This window comes from Heterodontus francisci, chromosome 5, assembly GCF_036365525.1.
Source record: "Heterodontus francisci isolate sHetFra1 chromosome 5, sHetFra1.hap1, whole genome shotgun sequence".
Lineage (NCBI taxonomy): Eukaryota > Metazoa > Chordata > Chondrichthyes > Heterodontiformes > Heterodontidae > Heterodontus > Heterodontus francisci.
The window spans coordinates 201,713,759-201,738,031 of record NC_090375.1 but is presented as its reverse complement, the minus strand read 5'-3'; positions in this window follow the sequence as shown (position 1 = coordinate 201,738,031).

Genomic DNA, 24,273 nt, shown 5'->3' with positions numbered 1-24,273 from the left:
TGATGCCTGTTCCTGATTTGCTAAACAATCATTAAGCATCCATGGGAAGATCAGACTTGGTTGTGAGTCATCAGCTCTGCCTATTTGTCGTACAGCCTGCCAGCACTCAATGAGGAGGCTCTCCAAATTAAACAGTGGAAACCTTGGTGAGGTAGCAGCATCCCTGAATCGAACTACATTAAACATGTCACCACTTTCAGGAAAAGAAAGGAGGGGAACTGCTAATAGATGGACTGCCATTGTTGGACCATTGTTTTCAAAGGGAGAAAGGGATTGACTGAATAATTACAGGCCAGGCAGCCTAACCTCCGTGCTGGGAAAATTATTGGAGAAAAATCTAACAAGAGGGTATAAATCATCATTTAAAAAACATGGATTAATCAAGGACAGTCAGCATGGATTTGTTAGGATAAGATCGTGTTTGACTAACTTGATTGAATTTTGAGCAAGTAACAAGGAAGGTCGATGAGGGGAGTGCATTTGGTTCCATCCACCTGTATCTTTGGAAGGTTTTTGACAAGGCCCTGCAAAGCAGGCTGGTCAGCAAATTAAAAACTCATGTGATCCAAGGGAAAGTGACAAGTTGGATCTAAAATTGGTTCAGTGGCAGGAAGCAAAGGGTAATGCAGACATCAAATATCACAGCATCTTTATCAATGAGACAATTTTCAGCATCTGCAGTATTTTGCTTTTATTTTAGTGGACAATTTAATATACCCGGTGTGTCAGATTTTGACAACAAAAGCCCTCCAGGGACCTTTTGTGTCAAAATAATTGGGGGGTGTATAAGAAAAGGAGCCAGCAATCAAACCAGCATTCAAAATTTATTATAAAAGCAAAATACTGCGGATGCTGGAAATCTGAAACAAAAACAAGAAATGCTGGATTCACTCAGCAGGTCTGGCAGCATCTGTGGAAAGAGAAGCAGAGTTAACGTTTCGGGTCAGTGACCCTTCTTCGGACCCCTATCCGAAGAAGGGTCACTGACCCGAAACGTTAACTCTGCTTCTCTTTCCACAGATGCTGCCAGACCTGCTGAGTGAATCCAGCATTTCTTGTTTTTGTTTCAAAATTTATTAAACGGACAACAAGCTCCAATTACCACGGTTAACCCCACATTCTAATTACTAACGAGTAAGGTTACAACCCAACAGCCACAAGTGACTGGTCTCCCTTCCCGGCCTTGACTACAGAACCAGAAAATGGACTTGCAATAATAAAAACTAATAAAATTGTATATGATAATATAAAGCTTGAGTTGGTACCGGTAATATTGAATATCTCAGATACCCAGCTGTCTGGCTGGTGCCCTGAGAAGACCCGAGAGTTGTACAAGGTATTACTGTAACAATTGCTGAGACAGGAATTTGGTAATGAGGGAATTAAGACTCAGGGTGGGCCAATCCGTAAAACTCTACCACCAACTGCAGACAAAAATCAAAAAGCTAGAGAAAGATACGGACACAGAATTGCAGGACCAGAGTTGGGAGGAGAAGATTTGGGATTGGGGAATGAATTTGAATATCCACCCTTGGATTAGGATAATTTCTGATTTGCTTGTTGGAATACAGTTAATACTGGCCATAACATGGGGCATACTAGCTTGCCGATCATACAGGCGCTATGTGCAGCGAAGGAGGATGAAAACCAGAGCAAAGGCAAGGGAGACAATTTGTCTATTGAGAACTATTATTTGAGTAACCAGTAACATATAATATTAGTGAACAGTGACATTTCAAATCATGGGAATGTTTGTAGTACATACAGTTCGTGAATGTTAGAACAAATTCGAGAAAATTCGAGGCAAATTGATGCAGGACAGGTACCAGTTTGGATCAATGACACCCAGCTGGAATACGTAGCTAGTCACACAAATGATAAAATTACCAGGTGCCAAATCAGAAAACTTAAAGTATGGAAAGATCAGGAATGTGTAAATACAGGATCTATGAGTATTGGAGTAATGTTAGGAATACCTGTAATACTGAGAGATAAGTTAGAGATGCAATTATACAAAGTAGAAAATATAGGGGTGATAAGGGGAAAAGATTACATAAAATACAATGATATTTTACCCTATGTTATGGAAATTGGAAAAGAGGTAATTGGAACAACATTATCCATTGTCTGAGTGTAGTCTGGAAAACCAGGTGATCATATGCCCTCATCCTAAATATAAAATGGCAGAATCAAAATGTGGGTTTAATACCACTGTAAATTGCACCATGGAGACTAGGAAAGCATTGTCAGGGTTAACCCATGTGGCCTATATGGGAAAGGGGAGATTGCTTAACTACCACAGTGAAGGAGTACCAGTATGGACATAAACGGACTTGTCCGGTGAGCAACAGTACATTTTGGTTCAACCCACAAAGACCAACCCGAGTAGGGAAGATGGAGTTGGTAGAGATACAGAAACAAAAGACAGAAACGATAACTGTGACAGAAAGTATTAAGGAGGATTTGACATATTACCTCCGGGACTATGAATATACTATTCAGCCATTGCCCACATGCTTGGGTAAAGAGAGACAGCAGTGAGACGTCATTGCTGTCGTGTACTAAAGTTTGGAACAACAGTCGACGATGCTACATGATGAGATTGACAAGATAAATGATTCTATCTGGCAGGAGGACTTATGGAACTGGGGGTCAGACGTGCAGATACACCCCTGGTTTAGAATTATCTCCCATGTCCTGATAGTGGTTCTGGGTGTCATGGTGTTATATGTGACCTACTTAATTTGGCAACTTTAGAAATTAATTAGGCGATGTAAGAGGATGTATGAATACAGGTTGGACAGCTACCCGAAAAGCAATTCGTGTTCGAACTTGCTCTGTCAAAGGAGGGACAATTAGTTATGCCATAGAAGGGGGAATTGTATAACCTTTTCATATATACTTAAAATGAATTAATGAATGATCAATGTACTTTATGAAATTGTATTATGTTTGTACAATCGATTATGTAACAGTGAAGCTTAAATGAGATGGTAATTGTACAAGTGTTCCACCCTTTTATATTGTAAACGAGTAACTGAAGCCCTTGCAAAACTTATGCCTTTACAGAGCTCCCGCAGGCCCCTCTTGTGGCACAAGCAGGCAACGTATTGAGTGTGACCCCTCTGGGTGTTGAAGGCTGTTTCTAGACAAATAGAGACCATTAAAGGCACCTAGGTGGGATCAAGGGATTGATTTTTTAAAATGTTTTGAGGAGTCAAGAGGGGGACTGTGGGAACGAAATTTTAGAATTTTAAGAACAGAATTTTATGGGGCATTTAAGATGAAATAAATTAATCAATCATGTACTGCTAACAAGCTAGCTTCAGTGCTGCAGGGAGGGACAGCTTATCAGAAATGACTTCATAACTTCAGGGCTGCAGAGGCAACTTGGCCTTGCAGTTGGTACAGCGAGAGAGAGAGAGAGAGAGACATTGTGCTTCAACAGCACTCTTCTTATCTCATCACCCAGACATGACACAATCCTAAGGAACAGTTAGTGTGGGAAACCTACCTTTCTGATTCAGCAGTTTGCTGAGCTTTTTGCTTCTGTATTATACTGTTTAAATGTTATTTGAGTAAATGGATTCATATAATCCTAGTGAATATATATACATTCATATACAAGTTGATCAGTAGAGAGAAGGTTATCATAGAATGATAAAAGGAGGGAATGTGGAAGTGAGCAGAAAGGCATGACACTATGCTTAATGGGAAATTTAGCCAAGTTAGGAATAATAGGAGCAGTTTGCTGAGCTTTGCTAGGATGACTTAATTGTTAAGAAACAGCCATAGCAGAATGCAGCTTGCAACTAATCTAACCCACAACCATCAGTCACAAGGTGTCAGCAGAACCATGACAGATGTGGGGAGTGAGACCAGAATGTTCGTTGATGACTCCCTTGCTTCTGCTTTTTTATCTGACTCCTCTGCTCCTGCTTTTTATCTTGCCTGTGTAAAACAATATAATATTAGTAACAAGTATGTATTGAGAATGGAGTGTATTGTTAACCTCAATAACAGATGTACTGCATGTTATTGAAGTTGAATTGTACCACACTGATTGGTTAAACAAGGAGGGGTAGCATGAATCTTAATGTATAAACAGTATTATCTGTATCACGAACGGTCACTTACTCTGGTGGACCCGACAGACTCTGTTGGAGTCAGTGCCGCTGTGTCAGAGTAAGTCCGCCGGCTAATGCGCAAATAAAGTAATTGATTTTACCTACACATCCGACTCGGTATATTTACTGAACCAGACTGAAGGCAAAAAGAACTGAGATTAACATTTGTATGGCAGGAAGGTTGTTTCCAGTGGGGTTCTGCAGTGCTCAGTACTGGCTCCCTTACTGTTTGTCGTATATATCAATGATTTAAACTTGTGTCGGGGGCCTGAATAAGAAGTTTTGTGTGTGATACAAAAATTGACTGTGTGGCTGAGAGTGAGGAAGAAAGCTGGAGACTGTAGGAACAGTGGCAAATGAAGATCCAATCGGAGAAATGTGAGGTAATACATTCAGGAAGGACAAACAAAGCAAGTGAACACAAAATAGATGGTAGGTATCTGAGAAATGTAGATGAACAGAGGGACCTTGGAGTGTATATTCCTTGTAAATATGGACTGAAATGACGATGTAACTGATCAATTTTCAGCTGCATACCATGACTACAGTTATGCCTGTAATGATATAAGAATGTACATAAGGCATGATATATGAAGTCTAATTGGCCACTGCTGAATTTGTTAGCTTGATCTTTGTGGGAACACAAGGGTTAAGGGAGTGAAAATAGTAAAGAAAACCTGGGAAATTCACTGTGTGCTTCATTCTTAAGACAAGATATAAACAGTAAATGACGAAAGGCTTGAAATTATAAGAAGGCAGGATCTTTTCTTTTCTTTTTGGGCCTCCTTATCTCGAGAGACAATGGATACGCGCCTGGAGGTGGTCAGTGGTTTGTGAAGCAGCGCCTGGAGTGGCTATAAAGGCCAATTCTGGAGTGACAGGCTCTTCCACAGGTGCTGCAGAGAAATTTGTTTGTTGGGGCTGTTGCACAGTTGGCTCTCCCCTTGCGCCTCTGTCTTTTTTCCTGCCAACTACTAAGTCTCTTCGACTCGCCACAATTTAGCCCTGTCTTTATGGCTGCCCGCCAGCTCTGGCGAATGCTGGCAACTGACTCCCACGACTTGTGATCAATGTCACACGATTTCATGTCGCGTTTGCAGACGTCTTTATAACGGAGACATGGACGGCCGGTAGGTCTGATACCAGTGGCGAGCTCGCTGTACAATGTGTCTTTGGGGATCCTGCCATCTTCCATGCGGCTCACATGGCCAAGCCATCTCAAGCGCCGCTGACTCAGTAGTGTGTATAAGCTGGGGATGTTGGCCGCTTCAAGGACTTCTGTGTTGGAGATATAGTCCTGCCACCTGATGCCAAGTATTCTCCGAAGGCAGCGAAGATGGAATGAATTGAGACGTCGCTCTTGGCTGGCATACGTTGTCCAGGCCTCGCTGCCGTAGAGCAAGGTACTGAGGACACAGGCCTGATACACTCGGACTTTTGTGTTCCGTGTCAGTGCGCCATTTTCCCACACTCTCTTGGCCAGTCTGAACATAGCAGTGGAAGCCTTACCCATGCGCTTGTTGATTTCTGCATCTAGAGACAGGTTACTGGTGATAGTTGAGCCTAGGTAGGTGAACTCTTGAACCACTTCCAGAGCGTGGTCGCCAATATTGATGGATGGAGCATTTCTGACATCCTGCCCCATGATGTTCGTTTTCTTGAGGCTCATGGTTAGGCCAAATTCATTGCAGGCAGACGCAAACCTGTCGATGAGACTCTGCAGGCATTCTTCAGTGTGAGATGTTAAAGCAGCATCGTCAGCAAAGAGGAGTTCTCTGATGAGGACTTTCCGTACTTTGGACTTCGCTCTTAGACGGGCAAGGTTGAACAACCTGCCCCCTGATCTTGTGTGGAGGAAAATTCCTTCTTCAGAGGATTTGAATGCATGTGAAAGCAGCAGGGAGAAGAAAATCCCAAAAAGTGTGGGTGCGAGAACACAGCCCTGTTTCACACCACTCAGGATAGGAAAGGGCTCTGATGAGGAGCCACCATGTTGAATTGTGCCTTTCATATTGCCATGGAATGAGGTGATGATACTTAGTAGCTTTGGTGGACATCCGATCTTTTCTAGTAGTCTGAAGAGACCACGTCTGCTGACGAGGTCAAAGGCTTTGGTGAGATCAATGAAAGCAATGTAGAGGGGCATCTGTTGTTCACGGCATTTCTCCTGTATCTGATGAAGGGAGAACAGCATGTCAATAGTCGATCTCTCTGCACGAAAGCCACACTGTGCCTCAGGGTAGACGCGCTCGGCCAGCTTCTGGAGCCTGTTCAGAGCGACTCGAGCAAAGACTTTCCCCACTATGCTGAGCAGGGAGATTCCACGGTAGTTGTTGCAGTCACCGCGGTCACCTTTGTTTTTATAGAGGGTGATGATGTTGGCATCGCGCATGTCCTGGGGTACTGCTCCCTCGTCCCAGCACAGGCATAGCAGTTCATGTAGTGCTGAGAGTATAGCAGGCTTGGCACTCTTGATTATTTCAGGGGTAATGCTGTCCTTCCCAGGGGCTTTTCCGCTGGCTAGGGAATCAATGGCATCACTGAGTTCCGATTTGGTTGGCTGTATGTCCAGCTCATCCATGACTGGTAGAGGCTGGGCTGCATTGAGGGCAGTCTCAGTGACAGCATTCTCCCTGGAGTACAGTTCTAGGTAGTGCTCAACCCAGCGGTCCATCTGTTTGCGTTGGTCAGTGATTATGTCCCCCGATTTAGATTTGAGGGGGGCGATCTTCTTGATGGTTGGCCCAAGAGCTCTCTTCATGCCATCATACATTCCTCTGATGTTTCCGGTGTCTGAGGCCAGCTGAATATGACTGCATAGGTGTTGCCAGTAGTCATTTGCGCAACGCCTAGCTGTTCTTTGTGCAGTACTTCTGGCTGCGGATGTTAAATCGCTGGGTGCTTTCTTGTAGTTCAAAAGTGCAATGCGCTTAGCGGCTATGACAGGTTCCAGCTCTTCATTATGAGATTGAAGCCAGTCTGCAGAAGGCAGGATATGGACAATAAAAAGATCAAAAGACTGTAATTATAAGAAATGAGGTATGGGATCTGTTCTTCTGTTCTTATCACAAACATTCCAATGGTACAAATCGCTATGATTATCAAAATACTGGCAGGATGAATCTTATTAAGGGAATCTTGTAACATCTTCTGGCTCCATGGTCATCATTATGGTCAGGGGAATGAGGAACCTTGAAACAGTGTGAAGGAAGCCACCTGGGTGATTGAGAAAGGGACAGACATTCACAGCATGGTTGGTAACAGAGGCCGTCTATTTTGTCCTCATCACTAGCATCTGCTAGGGACTCTGTCCATGAGAGGTAACATCCACCTCTGACCACTCACAGAGCTGACATTGCAGGGAGTAACCAATCCCTGATGACCACAGGTTCTGAACACATGTCCAGAGGGGTATAAGAAAAGTGAACCTTCCTTTGTTCTTCACTGTGCAGCCGAACCGTTGGCCGACCTGTCAGAATTAAATCTTTTCCTCTGGTTGTCTGATCAGTCTTCCAGGTGTGACCAGAGACTAGAGGGAACAACTGGGCTGGGTAAGAGAAAAGCGTGTGCGTATCATTCTGGGAACATGTAACCCTTTATCGTCCTGTTTGAGTTAATGCAGAAAGCTGGAGGGGGAAATGCCATTTCTCTGTGGTTGAATTAAAGAGATTGAAGGGCAAGGCCGGGGACTGTGTGGAAGATTCAGCTTTGTGGATATCATCCAGACAACTGAATGTGTAAACCTTTGATCTCATAGGTAAAAGTAAGAAAAGCCAATAGATTGGGACGATTCAGCTTCTGTGGGGTATTTATAAAAAGACTCAATTGAATTGAAAGATAACAATGAGGCAAATTCGGTTAAGGGACAGTTTCCTTAGATTCCATGTGGCCATGGATCCCAGGGTTCCATGTGCAGGCTTCCATTTTCTCACGAGCCGCAGGAGCGACAGCGGGATCTTAAAATTCAGCCTGTTATAGCAGGGCACTGAGAAAAATTCATGGTAATCAAGAAGAGTCAACATGGTTTTGTGAAAGGGAAATCATATTTAACCACTTTATTGGAGTTCTTTGAAGAAGTAACATGTGCTGTGGATAAAAGCTCATGGTATAGGGGATAACATATTGACATGGATAGAAGATTAGCTCACTAACAGGAAACAGAAATTAGGCATAAATGGGACATTTCTGGTTGGGAAGATGTAATGAGTGATGTCTTGTTTCATTCATTCATGGGATGTGGGTGGCAGTGCCTAGGCCACCATTTATTGCCCATCCCTAATTGTCCATTTGAAGCTGCCTTCTTGAACCGATGCAGTCCATGTGAGGTAGGTCGACCCATAGTGCTGTTAGGGAGGTATTTCCAGGATTTTGACGCAGCGACAGTAAAGGAACAGCAATAAAATTCCAAGTCCAGATCGTGTGTGACTTGAGGGGATGTTGCAGGAGGTGGTATTCCCATGTATTTTCTGCCCTTGTCCTTCTAGGTAGTAGAGGTTGTGGGTTTGGAAGGTGCTGTCGAAGGAGCCTTGGTGCGTTGCTGCAGTGCATCTTGTAGATGGTACACACTGCTGCCACTGTGTCGGTGGTGGAGGGAGTGAATGTTTGTAGATGGGGTGTCAGCCAAGACGGTTGCTTTTTCCTGGATATTGTTGAGCTTCTTGAGTGTTGTTGAAGCTGCACTCATCCAGGCAAGTAGAAAGTCTTCCATCAGACTCCTGACTTGTGCCTTGTAGATAGTGGACAGGCTTTGAGGAGTCATGAGGTGAGTTACTCACCGCAGGAGTCCTAGCCTCTGACTTGCTCTTGTAGCCACAGTATTTATGTGGCTACTCCAGTTCAGTTTCTGGTGCTACAATTGAAGGGAGGGCATTGATGAAGCAACTGAAGATGGTTGGGCCTAGGACACTACCCTGAGGAACTCCTGCAGTGATGTCCGGGAGCTGAGATGATTGACCTCCAACAATCACAACCATCTTCCTTTGCGTTAGGTATGGCTCCAACCAGTAGAGAGTTTTCCCCCTAATTCCCATTGACTCCATTTTTGCTAGGGCTCCTTGATGCCGTAATCAGTCAAATGCTGCTTTGATGTCAGGGGCAGTTACTCTCACCTCACCGCTTGAGTTCAGCTCTTTTGTCCATGTTTGAACCAAGGCTTAATGAGGTCACGGGCTGAGTGACCCTGGCGGGACCCAAACTGAGCGTCACTGAGCAGGTTATTGCGAAGCTAGTGCTGCTTGATAGCACTGTCGATGACACCTTCCATCACTTTACTGATGATAGAGAGCAGATTGATGGGGCGGTAATTGTCTGGGTTGGACTTGTCCTGTTATTTGTGTGTAGGACATACCTGGGCAATTTTCCACATTGCAGGGTTGATGCCAGTGTTGTAGCTGTACTGGAACAGCTTGGCTAGGGGCGTGGCAAGTTCTGGAGCACAGGTTTTCAGTACTATTGCTGGAATATTGTCAGAGCCCATAGCTTTTGCAGTATCCAGTGCCTTCAGTCGTTTCTTGATATCACGCGGAGTGAATCGAATTGACTGAAGTCTGGCATCCATGATGCTGGGGAATTCAGGAGGAGGCCGAGATGATCATCAACTCGGTAATTCTGGTTGAAGATTGTTGCAAATGCTTCAGCCTTATCTTTTGCACGATTATGCTGGGCTTCTCCATCATTGAGGATGGGGATATTTGTGGAGATATCTCCTCCAGTTAGTTGTTTAATTGTCCACCACCTTTCACAACTGGATGTGACAGGACTGCAGAGCTTAGATCTGATCCTTTAGTTATGGGATCACTTAGCTCTGTCTATCGCATGCTGCTTATGCTGTTTGGCACGCAGATAGTCCTATGCTGTAGCTTCACCAGGTTGACACCTCATTTTGAGGTCTGCCTGGTGCTGCTCCTGGCATGCCCTCCTGCACTCTTCATTGAACCAGGGTTGATCCCGCAGTTTGATGGTTTGGTAGAGTGGGGGATATGCCGGGCCATGAGGTTACAGATTGTGGTTGAGTACAATTCTGCTGCTACTGATGGTCCACAGTGCCTCATGGATGCCCAATTTTGCATTGCTAGATCTGTTCGAAATCTATCCCATTTAGCATGTCGGTAGTACCACGATGGAGGGCATTGTCAATGTGAAGACGGGACATTGTCTCCACAAGGACTGTGCGGTGGTCACTCTTACCAATACTATCATGCACAAATGCATCTGTGGTAGGCGATTGGTGGGGATAAGGGCGTGTGTTTTTCCCTCTTGTTGTTTCCTTCACCACTTGCCACAGATCCAGTCTAGCAGCTATGTCCTTTAGGACTCAGCCAGCTCAGTCAGTAGTGTGCTACCAAGCTACATTTGTTGATGGACATTGAAGTCCCCCACACAGAGTACATGCTGTGCCCTTGCTGTTCAAAATGGAGGAGGACTGGTTCATCAGCAGGAGGTTTCCTTGCCCATGTTTGACCTGATGCCATGAGACTGTATACCACTGTGCCGTTACCTCTACTGGGTCTGTCCTGCCAGTGGGACAGGACATACCCGGGGATGGTGATGGCAGTGTCTGGGACATTGTCTGTCAGGTATGATTCTGTGAGTATGACTATGACAGGCTGCTACTTGACTAGTCTGTCGGACAGCTCTCCCACCTTTACTACAAGCCCCCAGATGTTAATAAGGAAGACTTTGCAGGATCAACAGGCCCAGGTTTGCTGTTGTCATTTCCACTGCCTAGGTCGATGTCGGGTCGTCCATCCTGTTTCATTCCTTATTAAGTTTGTAACGGTTAGATACAACTGAGTGGCTTGCGAGGCCATTTCAGAGAGCATTTTAAGAGTCACATTGCTGTGGGTCTGGGGTCACATGTCCGCCAGACCACGTAAGGACAGCAGATTTCCTTCCCTAAAGGACATTAGTGAAGCAGATGTGTTTTTACAACAATCGACAATGGTTTCATGCCCATCATTAGACTAACTTTTAATTCCAGATTTATTAATTGAATTCAAATTCCACCTTCTGCTGTGGTGGGATTTAAACCCATGTCCCCAGAGCAATACCCTGGGTCTCTGGGTTACTTGTCCTGTGACAATACCACTGTGCCACCACCTCCCCACAGAGATCAGTACTGGGGCCTCAACTTTTTACAATTTATACAAACGACTTGGATGAAGAGACCAAAGGTCTGGTTGCGAAATTTTCTGATGACACAAAGATAGGTAGAAAAGTAAGTAGTGAAGAGGACATAAGGAGGCTACAAAGGGATATAGATAGGTTAAAGGACTGGGGTAAAGATCTGGCAAATGGAGAACAATATGGGAAAAAAATGTCCATTTTGGCAGGAAGAATAGAAAAGAAATATATTATCTAAATGGTGAGAGATTGCAGAGCTCTGAGATGCAGAGGGATCTGGGTGTCCTCGTGCATGGATCACAAAAGGTTAGTTTGCAGGTTCAACAACTAATTAGCAAAGCTAATAGATTCTTAATGTTTATTGCGAGGGGAATTGAATACAAAAGTTGGGAGGTTATGCTTCAGCTATACAGGACATTGGTGAGACCACATCTGGAGCACTGTGTACAGTACTGGTCTCCTTATTCAAGGAAGGATGGAAATGCATTGGAAGCAGTTCAGAGAAGGTTTACTGGACTAATACCTTTTTTTTTATTCATTCATGGGATGTGAGCATCGCTGGCCAGGCCAGCATTTATTGCCCATCCCTAATTGCCCTTCAGAGGGTGGTGGTGAGCTACCTGGAATGGGCAGGTTATCTTATGGGAAAAGGTTAGACAGGCTTGGCTTGTATCCACTGGAGTTTAGAAGAGTAAGAGATGACTTGATTGAAACATATAAGATTCTGAGGGATCTTGACAGGGTGGATGTGGAAAGGATGTTTCCCCTTGTTGGGGAATCTAGAACTGGGGGTCACTGTTTAAAAATAAGGGGTCACCCATTTAAGACAGAGATGAGGAGAATTTTCTTCTCTCAGAGGTTTGTGATTCTTTCTAACTCTCTTCCTCAAAAGGCAGTGGAAGCAGAGACTTTAAATATTTTACATCAGAGGTAGATAGATTTTGATAAGCAAGGGGTGAAAGGTTATCGGGGCAGGCGGGAATGTGAAGTCGAGGTTACAATCAGATCAGCCATGATCTTGTTGAATGGTGGAGCAGGCTCAAGGGGTTGAGTGGTCTACTCATGTTCCTAATTCATATGTACGTATATTCGTAGGTCAGTTTGTGAGTTTTGTTTTCCATTGATAGATCCTACATGGTTATATTCACCTGTTCATCAGCTATCAGTGTCATGCACAGGGATTGATCACACAGGGAAAGACCCTATCAGTGACTCCAGTAACATCATGCCCAAGGGGAGAGTGAGGATCACTCCTGGATCTAAGGGGGTCTTTTCCTTTATCTGACACTGCAGTCGAGATAGCCTGGCCAGATATTGGAAGAGGATCCCTCTTGATTGATTGATCATCGATCAGTGGGAACTTGGTGAGATTAAAGACAGACGAGGTGAGAGTCTGTGGGTATCATTGGTAACAGTGATTTCAAAGTCATATTCACTGGGATTGTCATGCTATTTCACTGGAATTCTATGTAATCTACGTGTAATCTTTAATCATGTTCTTGAAAGCCACACGGAGTAAAGCTAAGGATACTTCAGCAGACTCATGAGTGTTAGCATTTATCTCCTTATTGGATCAAATCCACACGACAGCTAGTGAACTGTGTACAGTTCTGGTCACCACATTACAGGAAAGATGAGATCACACTAGATAAGATACAAAAAAGATTCACAAGGATGTTTCCAGGAATGGAGAATTTTAACAATGAGGAAAGGTTAGACAGGATGGAGTTGTTTTCTTTGGAACAGAGGAGGCTGAGGGAAGGTTTAATTGAGGAGTATAAATTTGAGCAGCCCAGACAGAGTGAAGAAGAAGGACCCATTTCTGTCAGCAGAGAGGTCAATAACCAGGGGGCATTGATGAAAAGTAATTGATAAAAGGATGACAGAGGAGTTGAGGAGAATTCTTTTCACCCAGGGGGTGGTGGGAGTCTGGAACTGACTGCCTGAAAGGGTAGTCGAGGCAGAACCCCTCATTGTATTTGAAAAACACCTATATATGCAGATGTGATGCTGTTACTGACAGGGATACAGACCAAGAGCTGTAAGGTGTATTAGAGTGGATAGCTCTTTTTCAATCAGCACAGGCACAATGGGCCGAATGGTCTCCTCAGTGACAAAAATCTTTCTATGTTTCTACTTCCTGGGAGTGTTTGATGGGGACAGTGTAGAGGGAACTTTACTCTGTATTTAACCCTGTGCTGTACCCACTCTGAGAATGTTTGATGGGGACAGTGTAGAGGGAACTTTACTCTGTATTTAACCCTGTGCTGTACCCACTCTGAGAATGTTTGATGGGGCAGTCTAGAGGGAACTTTACTCTGTATTTAACACTGTGCTGTACCCACTCTGAGAATGTTTGATGGGGACAGTGTAGAGGGAACTTTACTCTGTTTTTAACCCTGTGCTGTACCCACTCTGAGAATGTTTGATGGGGACAGTGTCGAGGGAACTTTACTCTGTATTTAACCCTGTGCTGTACCCACTCTGAGAATGTTTGATGGGGACAGTGTCGAGGGAACTTGACTCTGTTTTTAACCCTGTGCTGTACCCACTCTGAGAATGTTTGATGGGGCAGTCTAGAGGGAGCTTTATTCTGTATCTAGCTCAAGCTTTACCTGCCCTGGGTGTGTGCGAAACAGTGTGAGTGAGAGTGAGAGTATGAGAGAGATAGCCAGTGTGTTTCTGAGAATGTGCGAGATCGGTGGATGCGAATGAGACGATGAGAGAGTGAGTGTGTGTGAGACAGTGTGAGAGACTGAGTGAGTGTGAGACAGTGTGAGAGTGAGTGTGTGTGTCACAGTGTGAGAGAGTGAGTGTGCGTGAGACAATGTGAGAGAGTGTGTGTGTGAGACAGTGTGAGAGAGTGTGTTTGAGACAGTGTGAGAGAGTGAGTGTGTGTGTGACAGTGTGAGAGAGTGAGTGAGTGTGTGTGTGTGACAGTGTGAGAGAGTGAGTGTGTGTGTGACAGTGTGAGAGAGTGAGTGTGTGAGAGGCAGTGTGAGAGAGTGAGTGTGTGTGTGACAGTGTGAGAGAGTGAGTGTGTGAGAGGCAGTGTGAGAGAGTGAGTGTGTGTGAAACAGTGTGAGAGTGAGTGTGTGTCAGACAGTGTGAGAGAGTGTGAGAGAGTGAGAGTGAGTGTGTGAGTGTGAGAGAGTGAGTGTGTGAGTGTGAGAGAGTGAGTGTGTGTGTGTGAGAGAGTGAGTGTGTCTGAGACAGTGTGAGAGAGTGTGTTTGAGACAGTGTGAGAGAGTGAGTGTGTGTGTGACAGTGTGAGAGAGTGAGTGTGTGTGTGACAGTGTGAGAGAGTGAGTGTGTGAGAGGCAGTGTGAGAGAGTGAGTGTGTGAGAGGCAGTGTGAGAGAGTGAGTGTGTGTGAAACAGTGTGAGAGTGAGTGTGTGTCAGACAGTGTGAGAGAGTGTGAGAGAGTGAGTGTGTGTGAGTGTGAGAGAGAGTGTGTGTGAGACAGTGTGAGAGAGTGAGTGTGTGTGAGAGAGTGTGAGAGAGACTATTGATATAGATTGTGAGAGAGAGATAGTCTAATAGAGAGAGTATGTAATACAGCCCCTGAACCATAGCCCAGCTCAGTCTGACCACTCTATTGACTCGGGAAGCTGCAAATGAATTACTGCACTAAATAGCTGAAGTCACTGTTTACAGAGGAGCTCAGACTGAATGCAACAAAATAGTGGATCAGTCCTGAAAGAAATTAGAATAAATTTTAATCTAAAATAGAGCCATGTACTAAACACAGGAGCTGTGTCCTAAACACAGTGGCAGCTCTCACTGCTGGGAGCATTTTCAGATCCCCAATGATTTCTGGTGTCATTCAGTTAATGGAAGTCTATGGATAAATATTACATTCATGGACTGGAAACACTGGGTCCCACCTCTCGTCCGCTCTCAGTTGTTTTGTTTATTAATTAATTGACTGATTGATATAACCGGATATTTCACCGCACTCTTTACTTGCTCTCTGAACTTGGACTGAGTAGCTCCATAAATAAATGTGTTTGTGCAGCAACTTAAATTGAGCAGCACAGTTCCAACATGTCCAAAGTAATATACAAAATCTCTGGAATTGTTGGGATCACTTCCTGCGATGTTATAATATAAGAAATATAGAACATATACTGACCACAGAAGTATGAAGTTGCCGGATATGGTGAAGAGTAAAATCACAGACTTCCTTCTGCTCTCCATCTCTGGGTCACTGCGATTCTCTCCCTTGTTTTGACCCCTCAGTCCCTTACGGACTCGACTGGCCACTAAAATGTGTCTGACTGTCAGAGCGTTGAGCAACAGAATTAAAGTGAATGGGAGCAATGGAGTTAAAACTGTATGAAACCATTTAAATCCCACCCATCTGGGATCAGTATAATAGACTGGCTTTGTAATACAGAGATAAGGTACATTGTCGATTCTCCCATAAGATTCATATCTAAAGTAGAAGGGGACATTTCTTAAACAGAGCAGAATGCAGGTTGTTGCGAGAACCACAGCCGCAGTTTTCTCGGTGCAATATTTAGTTTTCAGCTTCTGGCAACAAATGGCCACAAATCGATCAAAGGTGAAAGTGACGGTGAACCAGACAGAACACTCTGTAGCTGCACAACTCAGGACATAGATAATACTACACACAGGGGTGATATGCAGAAAACACAATGGGAAATAATAATTACTGATCTGTCTCAGTATGACCTCAGTGATAATGACCAGTAGATCTGCCGTTGCCATGGCCACCAGGTAACGAGTGGTGCAGGTGGAGAGTTCACAGTGTCCACGGGACAGGATCACAATCGTCACTAAATTAACTGTAAGGGGAAAAGAGACTGGAAATTACTGATCAAATATTCTCCATGTCTGAGAAGAGACAATAAGTATCTGAGTAAAAATAAAATAATGATACTGTGATAATGTTGAAAACACTCAGCAGGTCAGGTAGTATCAGTGTAGAGAGGCACAGAGTTAATGTTTCAGGCTGATAGTCTTTCATTAGAACTGGAAGATATTAGAGATTAACAGTTTTCAAGCAATGATGGAACCAGTCAAATGTGAGCTATAGGGAGAGGAAAGAACAAAGGGGAAGGTCTGTAATCGGATGGAGGGCAGGAGGGATTCAATGACAAAAGGGATGATGGTGTAAGGAGAATGGGGCAATTAAAGAAACAGAAGATGGGTCCAGAGGAGGTGTAAATGATTCCAGCAGAATAACAGAGGGAGAGGGAAGCATGGAATATCTTCCAATGAGCAGGAGGCTCCAGTGGTCTGGGAATATAATGGAGAATGGTGGGTGTGTAGTGTAGTGTTTGATTGATCTGTGTTTGATTGTATTAGTCTTTCCAATTATCTGTGTTCACTGTGTTTGAGTGCTTAAGCCTCTGGATGGAGCTGAAGAGTTGAAATTGAAAGCAAAAGAGAAAGATCAAAATGTACTGCAGAAAAACACAGACTGTTCTAAAGAAGAGATTGTCCTAAGATCGAGAGTGAACCACAATTTAAAGTTGGAGATTAGGTTTGAATCAAATATCCAAATCACACCCACAAACCTGCTTCATCAATATCAGGTCCAAAGTAGATTAAACGTTTGTTAGGTACCAATGCTTACCTGTTGTCTGACAACAGCAAGTGGAATGTGAGATGTTTGATAAAGAGCAGACCAGGATATTCTGAGGATATTGGTTATGAGGATACATTTCCTTTTCCTATGAGTGATATTGATCATTCGCTTCATCAAGCTGATCAAACAGATCCATAACCTTAAATTCATAAATTTAATTGCAGAGCGAAGAGACTTTCCTAACTCAAAGACTATTTCTGTACTTAGAGAAAACAGACAAGTCGAACACTAAGACATAACTTGATGTATTTATGTTTGATGTTTAGAATGTTTTAATTCAAAAATAATATCTTCAGTCTAAAGGGGGAAAATGTAATGTTTGATTGAAATGAGTTTGATTCTATTAGCCTGTCCACTTATCTGTGTTCATTGTGTTTGATTGCTTAAGCCAATGGGTAGAGCTGAAGTGTTGAAACTGAAACCAAAGGAACAAGACTAAAATGTTCTGCAGAAAAACACAGACTGTTATGAAGAAGACATTGCACTGAGATCTAGTCAAAGCTGAGATAGTTTAATCTGCTCTAAATAAACTAGCTAGTGATTTAATACAAGTGTGATATCTGCATTGCTTTGAGATAAATCAGAGATACAAAATATATCCAGCAACCTGGCATGTACAGAACAGGTAGACCCAGACATAGGAACCAGCTGATTGGCCATGTCATTGGGCGGGGCAGGGGGGTCCGACCCGGCCATTTAAATGAGCTGCTACACTGATTAACGTGGCAGCTCTGCAATGTGCTACTACATGAAGTAAATGAGGTGAATAACATTTAAGGGGAAGCTAGATAGGTATGTGAGGCAGAAAGGAATAGTAGGACATGCTGATGGGGTTCGATGAGCTGGGACAGCGAGAGATTTGTGTGGAGCATAAAGACAAACATTAACCAGTTGGACTGAATGGCAAGTTTCTGTTCTGTAACTTTTATGCAGCGCACGATTTATTTCATTTGTCTTGCTCAGCCCCCACCTGCCAAGAATGAGGCACATTCATTTTGTGAACATTTAATTTGAAACTGTTACTGGAGTGAAGAAAGGACTTGTTAAACAGATCAGCCGTGGCGGGAAAAGACATTTGCATATTAACAGACAGTGATTGGAAGGACAAAGGACCATTCCCAAACACATGTGTTCAGATGAAGGGTCACTGACCTGAAACGTTAACTCTACTTCCCTCTCCTCAGATGCTGCCAGACCTGCTGAGTATTTCCAGTGTTTCTTGCTTTTATTATTATTAATTCTTTACAGCTGTTATTAACTGCCCCTGGCCTCATGTCGATATTGTGGAACCCTGAATTGTGTGTTCCTCAGTAAAACATGTCTCTCCTCGCAGTGACACATCTCACTGATCGAAGGGCAGAGCTCACTGCAGCTGACATGTGTAGAGACTGTGAATCAGAGATAAAAACTGGATCATCAAACCTGAATCAGTTTGCAGAAGTGGACGTTTTAATAACCACAGCCCAAAATTCATCCTGTGTAATAGCAAGATAATAAAATTCAGCACTCAGGACTCACAGATTCTCAGGACTGTGTTGGGGTAGGAGATTAATTAGCACCAGAAGGTGTTCACAGTAACTCTGTGTAGCGTAAGGAGATCATTATACAGAGGATTTGAATACTGTAGCAGTGCGGTCCTGCTGTTTAACTGTCAGTAAATAGTTAGTATCTGTTTCTGTTGGTGCAGTTCAATAGCAAACAGAGCAATATCAATACATTTCACTTCATAAAATTATTACCAAACATCTGCAACCAATAAAACTCTCCCTCTTCACCATTGATTACAACTATAAAACATGAAGTCAGCTCCATGGAAGGTAGAGATTAGTGACCTAAAATAATGATTTCAAGTAGAACCTGATTGTTCCACTCCCGTTAGTGACCCACACTCAGTACAATTCTACAGTGACAGATACTCCCAGTAATGCATGGACACTGGGATCAGGTGTTCCACTCCGGTTAGTGACCCACACCCAGTACAATTCTACAGTGACAGATACTCCCAGTTATACATGGACACTGGGATCAGGTGTTCCACTCTGGTTAGTGACCCACACTCAGTACAATTCTACAGTGACAGATACTCCCAGTAATGCATGGACACTGGGATCAGGTGTTCCACTCCGGTTAGTGACCCACACTCAGTACAATTCTACAGTGACAGATACTCCCAGTTATACATGGACACTGGGATCAGGTGTTCCACTCTGGTTAGTGACCCACACTCAGTACAATTCTACAGTGACAGATACTCCCAGTAATGCATGGACACTGGGATCAGGTGTTCCACTCCGGTTAGTGACCCACACTCAGTACAATTCTACAGTGACAGATACTCCCAGTTATACATGGTCACTGGGATCAGGTGTTCCACTCCGGTTAGTGACCCACACTCAGTACAATTCTACAGTGACAGATACTCCCAGTAATGCATGGACACTGGGATCAGGTGTTCCACTCTGGTTAGTGACCCACACTCAGTACAATTCTACAGTGACAGATACTCCCAGTTATACATGGTCACTGGGATCAGGTGTTCCACTCCGGTTAGTGACCCACACTCAGTACAATTCTACAGTGACAGATACTCCCAGTTATACATGGTCACTGGGATCAGGTGTTCCACTCCGGTTAGTGACCCACACTCAGTACAATTCTACAGTGACAGATTCTCCCAGTAATACATGCTCACTGGGATCAGGTGTTCCACTCTGGTTAGTGACCCACACTCAGTACAATTCTACAGTGATAGATACTCACAGTTATACATGGTCACTGGGATCAGGTGTTCCACTCCGGTTAGTGACCCACACTCAGTACAATTCTACAGTGACAGATACTCCCAGTTATACATGGTCACTGGGATCAGGTGTTCCACTCCGGTTAGTGACCCACACTCAGTACAATTCTACAGTGACAGATTCTCCCAGTAATACATGCTCACTGGGATCAGGTGTTCCACTCTGGTTAGTGACCCACACTCAGTACAATTCTACAGTGATAGATACTCACAGTTATACATGGTCACTGGGATCAGGTGTTCCACTCCGGTTAGTGACCCACACTCAGTACAATTCTACAGTGACAGATACTCCCAGTTATACATGGTCAGTGGGATCAGGTGTTCCACTCCGGTTAGTGACCCACACTCAGTACAATTCTACAGTGACAGATACTCCCAGTTATACATGGTCACTGGGATCAGGTGTTCCACTCCGGTTAGTGACCCACACTCAGTTCAATTCTACAGTGACTATACTCCCAGTTATACATGGTCACTGGGATCAGGTGTTCCACTCCGGTTAGTGACCCACACTCAGTACAATTCTACAGTGACAGATACTCCCAGTTATACATGGTCACTGGGATCAGGTGTTCCACTCCGGTTGGTGACCCACACTCAGTACAATTCTACAGTGACAGATACTCCCAGTTATACATGGTCACTGGGATCAGGTGTTCCACTCCGGTTAGTGACCCACACTCAGTACAATTCTACAGTGACAGATTCTCCCAGTAATACATGCTCACTGGGATCAGGTGTTCCACTCTGGTTAGTGACCCACACTCAGTACAATTCTACAGTGATAGATACTCACAGTTATACATGGTCACTGGGATCAGGTGTTCCACTCCGGTTAGTGACCCACACTCAGTACAATTCTACAGTGACAGATACTCCCAGTTATACATGGTCACTGGGATCAGGTGTTCCACTCCGGTTAGTGACCCACACTCAGTACAATTCTACAGTGACAGATACTCCCAGTAATACATGGTCACTGGGATCAGGTGTTCCACTCCGGTTAGTGACCCACACTCAGTACAATTCTACAGTGACAGATACTCCCAGTTATACATGGTCACTGGGATCAGGTGTTCCACTCCGGTTAGTGACCCACACTCAGTACAATTCTACAGTGACAGATACTCCCAGTTATACATGGTCACTGGGTTCAGGTGCTCCACTCCGGTTAGTGACCCACACTCAGTTCAATTCTACAGTGACTATACTCCCAGTTATACATGGTCACTGGGATCAGGTGTTCCACTCCGGTTAGTGACCCACACTCAGTACAATTCTACAGTGACAGATACTCCCAGTTATACATGGTCACTGGGATCAGGTGTTCCACTCCGGTTGGTGACCCACACTCAGTACAATTCTACAGTGACAGATACTCCCAGTTATACATGGTCACTGGGATCAGGTGTTCCACTCCGGTTAGTGACCCACACTCAGTACAATTCTACAGTGACAGATACTCCCAGTTATACATGGTCACTGGGATCAGGTGTTCCACTCCGGTTAGTGACCCACACTCAGTTCAATTCTACAGTGACTATACTCCCAGTTATACATGGTCACTGGGATCAGGTGTTCCACTCCGGTTAGTGACCCACACTCAATACAATTCTACAGTGACAGATACTCCCAGTTATACATGGTCACTGGGATCAGGTGTTCCACTCCGGTTAATGACTCACACTCAGTACAATTCTACAGTGACAGATACTCCCAGTAATACATGGTCAGTGGGATCAGGTGCTCCACTCCGGTTAATGACCCACACTCAGTACAATTCTACAGTGACAGATACTCCCAGTTATACATGGTCACTGGGATCAGGTGTTCCACTCCGGTTAGTGACCCACACTCAGTACAATTCTACAGTGACAGATACTCCCACTAACACCTTCCTTCAGACAGTTACTTGCACTGAGTTCTGATTTAGCAGTATGCAATATTCCACTAAAGGCAGTAACTGGATAATTTAGAAAGTCTGTGAGTTACAAACAGAGATTAATTTTCAGTTGAGGCAATGGAATAAAATCACAGAGATAATTCAGTTCATTTAACTTAAGGAAATGATATCACTGATCTGGTCTCTGTATAACAGTGAGCACTAAATCAGCAATGTAACATTATCAGTCACAGAGAAAAAAAACAGAGACACAGATTAACACAATCTCAATGGTTAGAGTCACTTACCAGGAACACCAATTACTGCAAGGACCAGGTAATATATCTTAATGACACTCCCAAATGTTTTGTACATTTTCTGTGAAATGATCTGTCCCTTCGTATTGCAGACAATCTCTCTCTGTATTAAACTCTGAGTCAGTACATTCCCTGATCCTTTAATTTATACCCTGTGGAATCTCCCTGGGGGATATTGAGGTTGCAACATTGTTCAAATTGTTTTCTTGAATTTGAACAAACCGATTTCGACATCGAGTTCAGTTTGTGCTGTGATCGAATATATTTAGTGCTGAGATTTATTTGGAAAACTTCAAAGACTGAATAATTCTGATCACATTATTTAATTAATGAAAATTAGAAACTCTATTCTCCCAGCAATGAGTTTGTTCTCTCAAACACCATCAGTCCCATCTCTCGATCTCACATTGTTTCAGTGATCTCCTTCACTCGACTGTGACCATTGTGATATTAAATTCCAACTGTTCGAGTGTCTCTCTCAGGACTGTTTCCACTGCACTCTGGGATGTGGCCACCCTCTTTAACTGTGGACAATCAGTTAAGTGATTAAAGTGGGTTATTTGTGACTATACATTGCAGAATTCAACTGATCCAGAGTCTGAAACTAATTCAACTACACAAACTGATACGGCAACTCATTCTAATACAGCACCTCAAACTAATACAATGCTTTAATCCAAAAGTCGAAGAGACTTAGTAGTTGGCAGGAAAAAAGATAGAGGTGCAAGGGGAGAGTCAACAGTGCAACAGCCCCAACAAACAAATTTCTCTGCAGCACCTGTGGAAGAGCCTGTCACTCTAGAATTGGCCTTTACAGCCACTCCAGGCGCTGCTTCACAAACCACTGACCACCTCCAGGCGCGTATCCATTGTCTCTCGAGATAAGGAGGCCCAAAAGAAGAAGAAGAAGAATCCAAAAGAGCACTTCATTCTTTTAATTCTGTTGGTGGGATATGGGCATTGCTGCTCGGTCAGCATTTATTGCCCATCCCTAATTTCCCTTGAGAAGATGCTGATGAGTTACCTTCTTGAACTGCTGTAGTCCATGTGGTGTAGATTACACCCACAATGCTGTGAGGGAGGGAGTTCCAGGTTTTTGACCCAGCGACAGTGAAGGAACGACGATATAGTTCCAAGTCAGGATGATGGGTGACTTGCAGAGGAACTTGCAGGTGGTGGTGTTCCCATGTGTCTGCTGTCCTTGTCCTTCTAGGTGGTAGAGGTCATGGGTTTGGAAGATGGTACACCCTGTTGCCGCTGTGCGTTGGTGATGAAGGGAGTGAATGTTAAAGTGGTGGATGGGGTGCCAATCAAGTGGGCTGCATTGTCCTGGATGGTGTCGAGCTTCTTGAGTATTGTTGGAGCTGCACCCATCCAGGAAACTGGAGAGCATTCAATCACACCCCTGATTTATGCTTTGTAAATGGTGGACAGGCTTTGGGAGTTGGGAGGTAAGTTACTCGCTACAGAATGTCCTGCTTCTGACCTGCACTGAGAGTCACACTATTTAGGTGGCTGATCCAGTTACGTTTCTGATCAATGTTAACCTCCAGGATGTTGATGGTGGAAGATTCAGCAATGGTAATGCCATTGAATGTCATATGAAGATATGAACATGCAAATTAGGAGCAGGAGTAGGCCACTTGGCTCCTCGGGCCTGCTCCACCAGTCAATAAGATCAGGGCTGCTCTGATTGTAACGTCAGTTCCACATTCCCGCCTAAGGGGTAAAAGGTAAAAGGGATTTTGATTTACAGCTGTTTCTTAGGAGTAGAAGGAATAATAAAAATAAATAAGTTTGTCACATTATGGTAGGATGTTTTCGGTTCAGTGAGGTGTCCCAAAGTCAAATAGTCAGATGCCAGTCGAAGTCTCTCCAGGCGAGGTTGATGAACAGTCTTTGATGGGTAGGTGTTCAAGGCAATTTGACTGCAGGACTAGTAGGTGTCACACAGGTCTTTCTGCAGGGGTGTAGCAAATGGTCTGCTCAGGACTCACAGCAGCAACACAGCAGTCGAAGTTTTGTTCAGGTTCCAGGATTTCCCAAAACACAGGAGGTTGCAGGAACCACACTAGATACAGGAATTCTTCAGAGACAGGAGGCAATAGGAATCTCACTGGATGCAGGAATTCTTCAGAGACAGGAGGCAATAGGAATCTGCCAGCTTTCAAATGCAGGATTTCTTTTCAACACCTCCCAACTCCCAAAGCCTGTCCACCATCTACAATGTATAAATCAGGGGTGTGATTGAATGCTCTCCAGTTGCCTGGAAGGGTGTATCTCCAACAATACTCAAGCCTCATTTCCAGAGTGGGGTCTTTTTCCCCAGTCTCCAGGCAGGTCATGTCTAAGTTTGAAATGCCTGCTCTTTGTCCAACTCACTGGGTTTTAAAAGTCCAGAGAGA